Here is a 13,453-nt window from a genome sequence, read left to right on the forward strand (position 1 = left end):
AAAAAAAAAAAAAAAAAAAAAAAAAAGGGCTAGTATCCAAAATCTATAAAGAACTTATCAAACTCAACACCCAAAGAACAAATAATCCAATCAAGAAACGGGAAGAAGACATAAACAGACATTTCTGCAAAGAAGACATCCAGATGGCCAAGAGACACATGAAAAAGTGCTCAGTATCACTCGGCATCAGGGAAATACAAATCAAAACCACCTTGAGATACCACCTCACACCAGTCAGAATGGCTAAAATTAACAAGTCAGGGAACGACAGATGTTGGATAGGATGCGGAGAAAGGGGAACCCTCCTACATTGTTGGTGGGAATGCAAACTGGTGCAGCCATTCTGGAAAACAGCATGGAGGTTCCTCAAAAAGTTAAAAATAGAGCTACCTTATGACCCAGCAATCACACTACGGGGTATTTACTGTAAAGATACAAATGTAGTGATCTGAAGAGGCATGTGCACCTGAATGTTTGTAGCAACAATGTCCGCAATAGCCAAACTATGGAAAGAACCTAGATGTCCATGAACTGATGAATGGATAAAGAAGAAGTGGTATATATGTACAATGGAATACTATGCAGCCATGAAAATACTCCGAAGTCTTGCCATTTGTGGCAATGTGGATGGGACTTGAGTTTATCATGCTAAGTGAAATAAGTTAATCAGAGAAAGACATTTATCATATGATCTCTCTGATGTGAGGAATTTGAGAGGCAGGGCAGGGGGTCATGGGGCAACTAGAAGGAACAAATGAAACAAGATGGGACTGGGGAAGGAGAAAAACTGTAAGAGACTCTTAATCTCATGAAACCAACTGAATGTTGCTGTGGGGGCAATGGGTAGGGATAGGGTGGCTGGGTTATGGACGTTAGGGGAGTTATGTGCTATGGTGAGTGCTGTGAAATGTGTAAGCCTGATGATTCACAGACCTGTACCCCTGGAGCAAATAATATGTTTGTTATATGTTAATTAAATGTTAATTTTTTTTTTAAAAAGATATTTGAGGTGTTTGGAGCTTGAGGCACCCAGGGCCCGAGATGCCGCAGACCCAGGACCTGGAGCAGCTCGGAGGTGGTGAATAATAGCTCTTCATTCTGCTATAAAAAATGGCCTCCAATAAAACTACATTGCAAAATATGGGAAAGAAACAGAATGGAAAAAGTAAAAATGTAGAAGAGGCAGATCCTGAAGAATTTATGGTGGAAAAAGGACCGGACCAACATGTAGTGAATGGGAAGGTGGATTATTTCCTAAAGTGGTTGGGATTTACAGATGCTGACAATGCTTGGGAGCCTGAAGAAAATTTAGATTGTCCAGAGTTCATTGAAGCATTTCTTAATTCTCAAAAAGCTGGTAAAGAAAAAAATGGTAAAAAAGAAAATCTCTATCTGACAGTGAATCTGATGATAGCAAATCAAAGAACAGAGATGCTGCTGATATCAAAAGGCTTTGCCAGAGGTCTTGATCCTGAGTGAATAACTGGTGCCACAAATGGAAAGAGTCAGATGATGCACACTTGGTGCTGGCAAAAGAGGCAAATATGAAGTGTCCTCAGATTGTAATTGCTTTTTGTGAAGAGAGATTCACTTGGCATTCTTGTCCAGAAGATGATATATATCTATATGTATACCTGTATCTATCTATCTATAATCTGGGTCTTTGTTTTTTGATTTATTAGTGTGAAGAAATAACATTCTAATGAAAATCAAGTTTGATATGTTTGTTTTGAAGTAGTATTGGGGGAGTTGTTGGTGTTTTTGCATATATAGCATTGGTTACTTTGAACAAATAAGAGCTTTCTGTAGTTGCTTCCTTTATCAGAAAAGAATATTTGAGACCATGGTATACTATCCCCCTGCATTAGAAAACACCTTCTCTAAATGTTGGGGGAAATCTTCAGTCATTACTCAGTCAGGATTTGTGTTTAACTCCTATATGCCTAAGGACCATTCTGGGTTCTTTATTTATTTAGGGTTTTTTTTTTTGTATGTATACTTAAAATACATATTTAAGTGGTTTTTGGTTTTTGCTTTTAACATTCACCAAAACAAAACCAGCATTTTATAACCATGGATAAGCCCATGGTCCAGGAAGCTATCATTTTCAGCTATTTAAGAAATAAATCACTTAAATTTAAACTGGTTTTTCCTGAAGCCTTAATCTTTCAAATTTTGTAATTAATTGGACAATTTAAATATAATGTAAATAATTTAAATTGGATAATTTAAAAACAGCCATATCAGCATCCATATCCTTATCTACAGTCATATAAATGCAAGTGTATTTAAAGATCCCTGAAAGGAAAATTTTATCACCACCAACAACCTCCCCACCCAAATGACAAAACTAGACTGGTCATGTGTTTTAATTAGGTAAGCAAAACTTTAGTTAAATGGACATTTAAAGGTTCCTTCTAGTGAACCATTCCTTTGCAAGAAGGTGAAATCTCGGGGCACCTCGGTGGCTCAGAGGGTTGACCCTTGCCTTCAACTCAAGTCATGGTCTCAGGGTCCTGAGATGGAGCTCTATGTTGGGCTCTCTGTCCTGCGGGGAGCCTGTTTCTCCCTATCTTTCTGCCTGCCTTTCTGCCTGCTTGTGATATCTTTCTCTGTGTCAAATAAATAAATAAAATCTTAAAAAAAAAGTTGAAATCTCTGAGCTGTATTGACTAAAACCTCATGATTCATGAACTAAGACTTTGTTCATGGAAACTAATCATAATCAGATGGTTAGAGATGTTGGCAGTTTAGCACCTGCTGGAATAAATGGGTGGACAGACTTCTGTAATCCAAATTCTTAACTTGCATATTTTTTCTTTACCCCAATTCATTCTTGACATGTAGGCTCAATCTTTTCAGTATTTGGGTTACTTACTGGCTCAGCAGAAACCAGGAAAAACAATAACTTTGTAATCAAAATAGTATCCAACTGTATATTGTTTACTTTATTGTAAATACTGGTAAACAGTGGTCAATAAGTAGTTTTATATTCCTTTAAAATATGTGAAGAATGAAAAAAGCAATAAATGAGTAAATGAAAAAAAACATAGCAACACCTATAAGGGTGTAGTAGGAACTCAAATTTTTGTCATTTAAATAAATTTCTCTTGTCCTCATTCTGAACTTGGTCATCTCTTTCAGATTCTTCATAAATGCTAACATTCATTATGGTGATTATAAAAGAACTTTGTCCCTCAGAAAAAGCCTTATTGATCATACCTATAAAATTTAATTAATTAATTAAAAGTGAATAGCATGCAATTAAAGTGAATTCCATACTCTCTCATTTATGTCTTGGAGAAGATTACAGATGGTCTATCACATAGTATGGGCAAATGGCAAATGGTGTGAATATCAGCCAAATCCCAAAGAAAAAAATCAGTCTACTCGGAATGTAAAGCAATTTTGTAAGGGTTTTGCATTTCCTACTTCCCCATGGCCTTACACAAGCAATGACTTCAGTTTCCGGTGGATGTCAAAGATGATGGCTTGTTAGGCAACAAACAATTCTAGTATTAGAGCTATGAGTTAGTGTGTTGACAGCTACCACCAGTATAACCTTCTCCAGATCAAACAGCTTGCAAGTTGACATCTCTATGCTGTTCTCATTACAGTTTAAGCACAGCTGGACAAAACTCTTTGTTTTGCCCCAAAGAGAATTCTGCAGTTGTGCAGCAGGGACAAGAGGAGCTCCTGAGTCCTCAGGGATGCTTGTCACTGCTGACTGAGAGCAGCGTCTAATCCTAGGCATTATGCTGCATGACCTCCTGAGCAAAGTCTGGAGAAGAGGTCAGGATTGACCAAGTCCATTCCTGCCTTGCAGCAGATTTCTGCGCAACCAAAAAGGAACAATTAACAGGTTTGTATCAGCAAAATTAAGTCATTGAAAGCATCTCCATTTAGTAATGAAATGGTTTTATAAGGATTTAAATTTTTCATTTAGCTCCTCAGCCATTTACTTTTTATTTTTTAAAAAAAGATTTATTTATTTATTTGAGAGAAAGAGAGAGAGAGACCCTGATCTTGAGGGGCAGAGGGACCAGGTGAGAGCATCATCTCAAGCAGGCTCCACACTGTGTGCAGAGTGTGACATGGGGCTCCATCTCACAACCCTGAGATCATGACCTGAGCCAAAATAAAGAGTCAGATGCTTAACCAACTACACCACGCAGGTGCCCTTCTTCTACTTCTTCTTCTTCTTCTTTTTTTTTTTTTTTACAATTTTTTAATTCTTATGTAATCTCTGCATGCAATGTGGGACTCACACTCACAACCCTGAGACCAAGAATCTCATGCACCACCAACTGAGCCCACCAGGTGCCCCCTCACCCATTTTCTGATGGCTTTCCTCTTCTATCATCGCCAAAGCTGTTTTTTGTTTGTTTTCTTTTTAATTTTTTTTTTTTAGATTTTATTTATTTATTTGATAGACAGAGATCACAAGTAGGCAGAGAGTCAGGCAGAGAGAGAGGGGGAAGCAGGCTCCCTGCTGAGCAGAGCGCCCGATGTGGGGCTCGATTCCAGGACCCTGGGATCATGACCCAAGCTGAAGGCAGAGGCTTTAATCCACTGAGCCACCCAGGTGCCCCTGTTTGTTTTATTTTTAACTGTAGTAAAATATACACAACATAAGATTTCCCATCTTAACCAGTATACAGTTCAGTCGTACTAAATAGATTTGCATTGTTTTGCCACCAACCTCCAGAACTCATTCATCATGTAGAATAGAAACTCTGTACTCATTGAACACAGCTCCCTGGTCTCGGCTCCCTCACCTGCCCCTGGCAACTCCATGTTATTTTCCATCTTTATGAATTTGACTGCTTCATATAAGTGGAATCATACAGTATTTGTCTTTTTGTGACTGCCTGATGTCCTCAAGCTTCATCCATATTGTAATATGTGTCAGAATTTCTTGCTGAATTTTTTTTAAGGCTGAATAATATTCCATTGTGCATATACACCACATTGCCTTTACCCGTTCACCCCTCGATGGACACTTGGATGGCTTCCACCTTTCGAATATTGTGAATAGTGCTGTTGTGAACATGTGTGCACATGTATCTCTTTAAGCTCCTGCTTTCAACTCTTTGGGGTATATATCCAGAAATGGAGTTGCTCAATCAGACGATAATTCTATTTTTAATTTTTTGAAGACTGCTGTACTGCTTTCCACAGCAGCTGCATCGTTTTCCATTTTCATCAGCTGTGCACAAGGGCTCCCATTTCCCCACAGTCTCACTGACACTTGTTATTTTCTGTTTTTCTGGTAGTAGCCATTATGGACTGAATTATGTCCTCCCAAAATTGATATGTTCGGGTGCCTATATGGCTCCATCAGTTAAGCTCTGCCTTCAGCTCAGGTCATGATCCCAGGGTCCTGGGATTGAGTCCCACATTGGGCTCCTTGCTCTGCCCCTCCCCCAACTTGAGCATTCTCTCACTCTCTTCTCCCCCCTCCCTGGGGGGGGGGGATTTTTAAAGAGAGTCTTTAAAAAAAATTCATATGTTCAAATTCCAATCCCCAGTAAATCACCATGTAACCATATTTTTAGATAAGGCCTTTAAGGGGTAATTAAATTAAAATGAGGTCACAAGGGTTAGCCCTAATCCGATCTGCCTAGTGTCCTTATAAGAAGAGATTAGGTTATCCGGAGAGAAACCAGGGGTATGTGCACACAGAGGAAGGGCCACGTGAGCACACAGGGGAAAGGCTGTCACCTGCAAGCCAAGGGGAGAGTCTGGCTTTAGAAGAAACGGAACATCTAGCTTCCAGAACCATGTGAAAATATGTTTCTGCTGTCTAAGTCCCCCAGGCTGTGGCATTTGGTTGCTGTAGCCCCAGCAAGCTAACCCAGTCATCTTCCTGAAAGGTGTGAGGTGGTAGCTCATTGCAGTTTTGTTTTGTTTTTAAAGATTTTTATTTATTTGACAGAGAGAGAGAGACAGCGAGAGATGGAACAAAGCAGGGGCAGGGGAAGTGGGAGAGGAAGAAGCAGGCTTCCTGCCTAACAGAACCCTGGATTATGACCTGAGTTTAAGGCAGATGCTTAATGACTGAGACACCCAGGCGCCTGCTCATTGCAGGTTTTTTGGTTTTTTTTTAAGATTTTATTTATTTATTTGACAGAGAGAGATCACAAGTAGGCAGAGAGGCAGACAGAGAGAGAGGAAGAAGCAGGCTCCCTGCTGAGCAGAGAGCCCAATGTGGGGCTCGATCCCAGGACTCTGGGATCATGACCTAAGCTGAAAGCAGAGGCTTTAATGCACTGAGCCACCCAGGCGCCCCTCATTGCAGTTTTGATTTACATGTCCTTAATACTTGCAGCATCTTTTCATGTGCTTCTTGGCCATTTGTCTATATTTTGAGAAATACCTATTCAAGACCTTTGCCCATTTTCTAAATTGACTTGGTTTCTTTGTTGTTGAGTTGTAGGAGTTCTTTATGTATTCTGGATGTCAATTCCTTATCAAATACATGACTTGCAAATATTCTCTCCCATATGTCATGTGGATTGCCCTTTGAGGCACAGAAATGGCAGGAATGGAAAAAGAAAATGACAACAGTGCCCACCAGAACTTATTTTTCAGCAATGCCATTTGTTACCTGTTGCAAGAGTGTTTCCCTACGTTGAGCCTCATCCAGGAAACTGACCTATGAGAAGCCCTGTTACCACAGTACAGTGGGTGGCAGTTTCCTAATAAGTTAAATACATGCACTGTGTGATACATAGTTTCACTTAATGATAGGATTAGAAAGGAAATAAGAACAGAGGCTACTGGGGAGGATCTCTAAGCCAGGAGTTAGGAAATACTGACTCTGGCCAGCTCTGTCACCAATATAAGTGACAGTTCAGAGGTGCTCCTAGGCCCCATTCACCTCTGCCAGCTCATTTAGCAAGCAGGGGCCATGATTTTGGTCTCACCAGGGCTTCTAGGAGCCTCAGCTGAATGAATGAGGGCATGTGACTATAAAAGAGTGTCTTACAGAAAGTCGGGCTCCGGAAACGAAAAGACAGTCTAAAGGCTGCTGTGCAGGGAGGCAAAGACAATCTGCCATCAGGTCACCCAGGAGAAGAGCAAATGAAGGTAGAGTTCCTAAGTCTCTAGGGCAAAGCCAGAGCAGATCTCCTGAAAAGCCCATACGAAGAGCAGATACCCTTTGGGGGCATTCCTTAGCCACAACTCCGGGTGTGAAATGAACCAGTAAAAACACCAAGACAGTTCAGACATGCTCTTAATTAGATCCCTGGTTCATTGTTACTCAAAGCAGGATCCAGGAACTAACGATCTAGCATCACCTATGAGGTGGTTAGAAATGCAGAATCCTAGCTCCATCCCAGAACTGTTGAATCCAGCTCTGCGTTTTTAACCAGATTTCTGGTTGATTCTCACACTCATTAAATTTTAAAAAGCATTATCAGTGAATCATTTGTATTACCACATGCTTCCTGGCTGTTTATGAGCACCGTGGCTCAGAGGTTTTCAACAGGGAGAGGTACAACTCCCTTAGACACATTGGGAAGGTTGTGGGGGCATTTTGTTGTCACAATGACTGTAGGGGTGACGGGCATTTAGTGGACAAGTGCCAGGGATGATGAACATCCCACAATGTGTAGAATGCCCTCTCAGAGCAAAGAATTGTCCCACCCAAATGCCAGTGGTATTCCTAATGAGAAACATGTTGGCTATTTCTTAATCTGTAAAATAAGCCATTGGACTAAATGGATTCCAGTGTTTTCTCCCAGCTCCAAGAATCTTCTGTTCTACCACTGTCTTCACGCTGATTTAGAAAGTTCTCAGCGCTGTCTTCTGCTCCCTCTCATTATGCCTGCTATTAGCCCATGTCATTTTCACTTAGACAATCCAATGGAGCTAGTCACAGAGATTAACCTTAATGAGCATAAATTCATATCATGCCCTCTTGCATATAACTTGCCCATTCTGGTGAGAATTCAAAGAGCCCTTTCAGTCAACTTAATGTATTTGTCACTGTGATGCTGGTAACACCACAAAGTCTGGAAACATTATGGTCAGCAGTTCATAGTTCAAGGCCACCATTGCCGTGTCAGAGTTGAGCTCAAGCGGCTCTCCCCACTCTCACAACCTCTGCCCTGTTTGGATTAACTGCCAGTTGTGCCGGAAAGGCATGGGAGTAGTGACACAGCCCGAGAGGCATTGCTCCAACAGCTGTTTAACATTGTCTCCAAAGGGAGAGCTCAGGCGGCTGACACGTGGAGGGTCACAAATAGGGCGTGGGGACCCTGACCACGCCAAGAGTTTTCGGACTCTGCGGGCCTGCTGGAAGAGATTCGGTAAGATGGGAACTGGGAGAATCACAAGAGGATCTGAGTCAACAGTTGAGTTTCTCTTGAGTGTAATGTCTCTTTTGAAAATGAAAATGTGAACTCGCTCCTATTTACCTCTTCGTCCTCGAAGGCAAATATCTGTTAAAAACTATGAACTTCCTGGATGAAAGATAGTGTGTTCCTCTAAAGCACTGTCAGTATTTGCCGTCATGCTGCACGCGACACACCACAGGTGCAAGGGTTAAGAAATTAATGTTCTTTCCATCACTATAGCTCAAGGGAAAAGCAATACCCTAGAGATGACTTTTCCCTGGTGTTATTTGTTCCGGGGTTCTATGGAGCAGTATCTGCCAGCGGGCTCACCACGTTACCTTCTCGTTTCAAAAATTAATGGCATGACTGGGGCTCCTGGGTGGCTCAGTTAGGCAGCTGCCTTTGGCTCAGGTCATGATCCCAGAGTCCTGGGTCAAGCCCCCCAGTGGGCTCCCTGCTCGGGAGGGGGCCTGCTTCTCCCTCTCCCTTTCCTGTTCCCTCTGCTTGTGCTCTCTTTCTCTGTCAGCCAAATAAATAAATAAAAAATCTTCAGAAAAGAAAATTAATGGCATGATTGACAAGCACAGCCTTCTGACTGTTGGTGTGCATGTGCCTTCTCTGTGTATACAGGTCAGTGGCTGGCCATTGAGATACACCAGCAAGAGACACAGTGCTGAAGTCTGTGGCTTACTCTGAGTCAGTCACTAGTGAACTAATCATGCTCCAATCTAGCCCTGATCAGCAGTATAAGAGACATTTTGTTGTTGTTACGTTTTTAAAGATTTTACCTATTTTTTTTGCCAAAGAGAGAAAGAGAGCAAGAGACTACAAGCATGGGAAGCAGCAGGCAGAGGGAAAAGCAGACTCCTCCGTGAGCAAGGAGCTCAATGCGGGACTCAATCCTAGGACCCTGGGATCATGACCTGAGCTGCAGGCAGATACTTAATCTACTGAGCCACTCAGGTGTCACAAGTAAAAGAGGAGTTCTACTGGTGTGATTAGGAAAAGCAATTGGTTGCTAAAGGCAGTTCAAAATCATAAAAACATGTCTCCTCATTTTATTTTATCATAAAATATATAAATGCACATGACTTGTCAGCCCTTACTGAAATCTGTTCTTTGAATCTGCTGATGTGAGGGATACCAGGACCACAGATTTACATAAACAACACGCATACTGCATTTTTCACACTGTCCACTCTCAGTTGCTTGAAAGTGGAATGAGAACTAAAGCCACTTCTGAAACACCCTTGGTGCAGATTCTGGACTTTTAGTGTTTTCTAATCTATTATAATTGTTTTGTCAAGTATTTTCACATTTTTAAAACTATTGAATCTTTCCAGGAATGGACAGTTGAGTTTTCACAGTAACTTCTTTTCACTTTTGTACTTATTAGTTTGCAGATTAAATAATATAATTAAAATAACAGGTTCAACGGGTATTAACAAGTTTGGGAATCAACACAAATTTTTTTTTAAGGTTTAAAAAAATTTTACTTATCTGACACAAAGAGAGAGCATGCACAAACAGGGGGAGCAGCAGAGGGAGAAGCAGTCTCCCCACTGAGCAGAGAGCCTGACTCGGGGCTCTGACATGCTTAATTGACTGAGCCACCCAGGTGCCCCCAACACAACTGACTCTTAAGACGCTCACCATTCACCACATGAGAATAGAAGTGTGGGGCCTATTAGTGAGTAGGCTTCTAGCCATGAGCGTCTAGCCATGAGTTGTCAGGTCATAAGTATGTACATCTTTTACAAAGGGAATGGAAAGGACCAATTTACCCCCTTAAAATTTGTGAAAGGCCTAACCCCCATAGGACTGCATGTCGAGTAAGGAAGTAATTAAAAGTTAAATGAGGTCTTAAGGATGGGGCCCTGATCTGAAAGAATTAGCATCCTTTTGAGAAGAGAAGCTAGAGCTTACTGTCTCTCCATGATGCAAGGGCACAGCAAGAAAGTGGCCATCCACAAGCCAAGAGGAGGGCCCTCACCAGAAGCTGACCCTGTGGACCTCAGTGCAGGACTCCCAGCCTCCAGAAGTGTGGGATAATAAATTTCTATTGTTCAAGTCACCAACGTCTGTGGTGTTTTGTTTAAGCCACCCAGTCTTTGGTATTTTGTTACGGAAGACTGAACAGAATAATGTACTATCCCTTTATACTTAACGTTATGTCTTTGGTTCTAAGGAACACTTAACAGCAAAGTTCATTGGAGAAGTACAAATTATTACCATTTCTGGAGAACTGACTTTAAGTGCAGAGCCTAAGCTAATGGATCCTGATAAACATTATATTCAATTTTATTTCAGGCAAATATTGGAAAGGATTTACAGGCCTAATTCTCATAGTGAACTATTGAATGGAGCTACTTAATCAGTTCCTGGATTTCTCACTAAAAAATAATCAGGGAGTCCTTTATATGTTAAACATCTTTTCTTCCTATAGGATCTGTCAGCAAGAATGTCAGGGTGTTATTATAGTTATATGATATATTTACATTACATAATTAGTATATATAATTATAAAAGTGGCATATTATATAATAACATATTATCATATAATATAGCTATAATATAGTAATAGCACATACATATGGGTATACTAAGTCTATACTATATGTAGTTGACTCTTGAACAGCATGGAGGTCAGGGGTGTTGATCCCCATGTAGTTGAAAATCTGCGTGTAACTTTTGACTCCTTCGAAACTTAAGTACTAATAATCTACTGTTGATTGGAAGCATTATGAATAACATAAAACATCAAATAACACATATTTGTATGTTATATGTATTATATACTGTATTCTTATAATAAAGCTAGAGGAAATATTAAAAGAAAACCATTAAAAAGAGAAACCATGTTTAAAGTACTATAATATATTTATTGGAAAAAATTTGCACATAAGTGGACTCATGCAGTTCAAATCCATGTTGTTCAAGAGCCAACTGTATATATACATTGATATCATATATTATACTCTACCATATACTTTATTATATATAGTAATATTGTATAGTTAAGTATGTATAGTAATATTATATACTTAAGTAATATTGTATAATTATAGTAATATTATATATAGTAATATTATATAGTTAATATTGTATATTATATTATATATAGTAATATTGTATTACAATAGTAATAGTGTATATAGTAATATTGTATAGTACTATTATATTGTATATAATATACCCTACAATATACTATATTATATAGTAATATATATAGTAATATTGTATAGTGTATATATACAATTATATATAGTAATGTTCTATACATAGTAATATTTTATTATATTGTATAATATAGTTAATATCTTATTATACAGTAATATATATAGTAATATATTATATAGTAATATTGTATAGTAATATTGAATAGTTAAGTAATATTGTATATTATATTGTTATAATAATATTATACAGTAATATTGTATAATTGGATATAAGGATTCAAAAAAAGTCAAAATCTGTAATTATTTTCAACTTATATGATTTTCTACACAAAAATATCCAAAGGAACAAAGAGATAAATGGTTATGCAAACCAACTACATCTCTCCAAACCAATGACAAATAGTTCAAAAATATAATTTTAAAGATGTTATTTATAATAACATATATAACATATATAACAACAAGACATGTATGGTATCTAGAAATAAATCTTTAACAAGTGTAGAAGGCTTTTATAACAGAAAAATAAAAAGAAAACTTTTGAAAGATAATAAAGAAAGAAATGTTCACAGATGGAAGTCTCAATAACATAAAGACATCTGTTCTCCCCAAATCCAAAGTCCAACAGACTTTTTTGATAAAAGTTAACCAGCCTTATTCTTGAGTCCATTTGAATGAATAAAGGACCAGGAATTGCCAAAATAATTTTGAAGAACAAGGGGATTCACTCTTCAAAATAAATCATGAATCTTCCTTTCTAAAGCTACTGTACTTAGGGTAGTGTAGTTTAATACAAGGTAAGACTAGCTCAGGGATAAAACAAATAGATTGATGGAAGGCCTATAAATAGTTCCACTTCCATATGGAAGCTTGTTATGAAACAGAGGAGGTATTGCAAATGAGTGGGGATAGGACAGGAATAGCTAGTTTTCCATACTGAGAGAAAAAAAAAAACTCAATCTCTACTTCATATTTTTCCTCAAAACAAATTTCAGGTGAATAAAAATATAAATGTGGATAGAAAAATTTTAAAAACTTTTAGAAGAAAATATAGAAAAATGTCTTTATGAGTCTAGGTTAGGAAAGGACGGTTTAGATAAGATTTAAAAATTACACATCATAAGGAAGAAGATGAATAAATTAGGCTAAATTAAAATTTAAAAATTCTGTATACCAAAAGACACTATAATTGAAATCAAGATAAACCCCAAAGTGAAGGAATTTATTTACAAAGCATAGATTAAAGGACTAGTAGTGAAAACATGTAAAAGCAGTTCTACAGATAAAATTTAAAAATATATTCTAATAGAAAAAAGATCAAAGGGCAGGACAGATGGTCAATGTATAGAATAAGAAATTTGAATGAACAATATAGGAAAAGATGTCTAATCTTATTGGTAATTGGTAAATAAGAAATGCAAATAAAAAATTAGCTTCTATTTCACACCTATTGCACAAATTTAAAAGTCTGACAATATCAAATATTAGGAAGGATGTGAAGAAGCAAGCACTTCATACACAAGTAACAAGAATGCTACCTTGCAGAGCCACTTCAGAGAGCAATTAAGTGTATCTTGAGAAGTTGAAAATATGCCTTCCCTATGACCCAGAAATTCTCCTATATACCTGGACTCGTGTAAAAAAAAAATTAAAAAAAGTATTCTCTGCAGCTTTGTTTGAGATAGCTAAGGATTAGAAAAAATCCTAAGTATTCAGGGGTGCCTAAGTGGCTCAGTCGGCTGAGTGTCTGTCCTTGGTTCAGGTCATGATCCTGGGATCCTAGGATGGAACCCCGTGACGGGGTCCCTGCTGAGAGGGGAGTCAGCTTCTCCCTCTGTCTCTGCTGCTCTCCCCATCCCCCACTTGTTTTTTCTCTCCCTATCTCTCTATCAAATAAATAAATAGAAAAGTCTTTAAGTTTTATAACCT

General features: G+C 38.5%; 1 pseudogene; it reads left to right on the forward strand.

The window, feature by feature from the left end:
• LOC132018266 (chromobox protein homolog 3-like) overlaps nt 1–2,698 on the forward strand; it is a 48,732-nt pseudogene extending 46,034 nt beyond the window's left edge.
• The last annotated feature ends 10,755 nt before the right edge of the window (nt 2,699–13,453 follow it).

This window comes from Mustela nigripes, chromosome 5, assembly GCF_022355385.1.
Source record: "Mustela nigripes isolate SB6536 chromosome 5, MUSNIG.SB6536, whole genome shotgun sequence".
Taxonomy (NCBI): Eukaryota; Metazoa; Chordata; class Mammalia; order Carnivora; family Mustelidae; genus Mustela; species Mustela nigripes.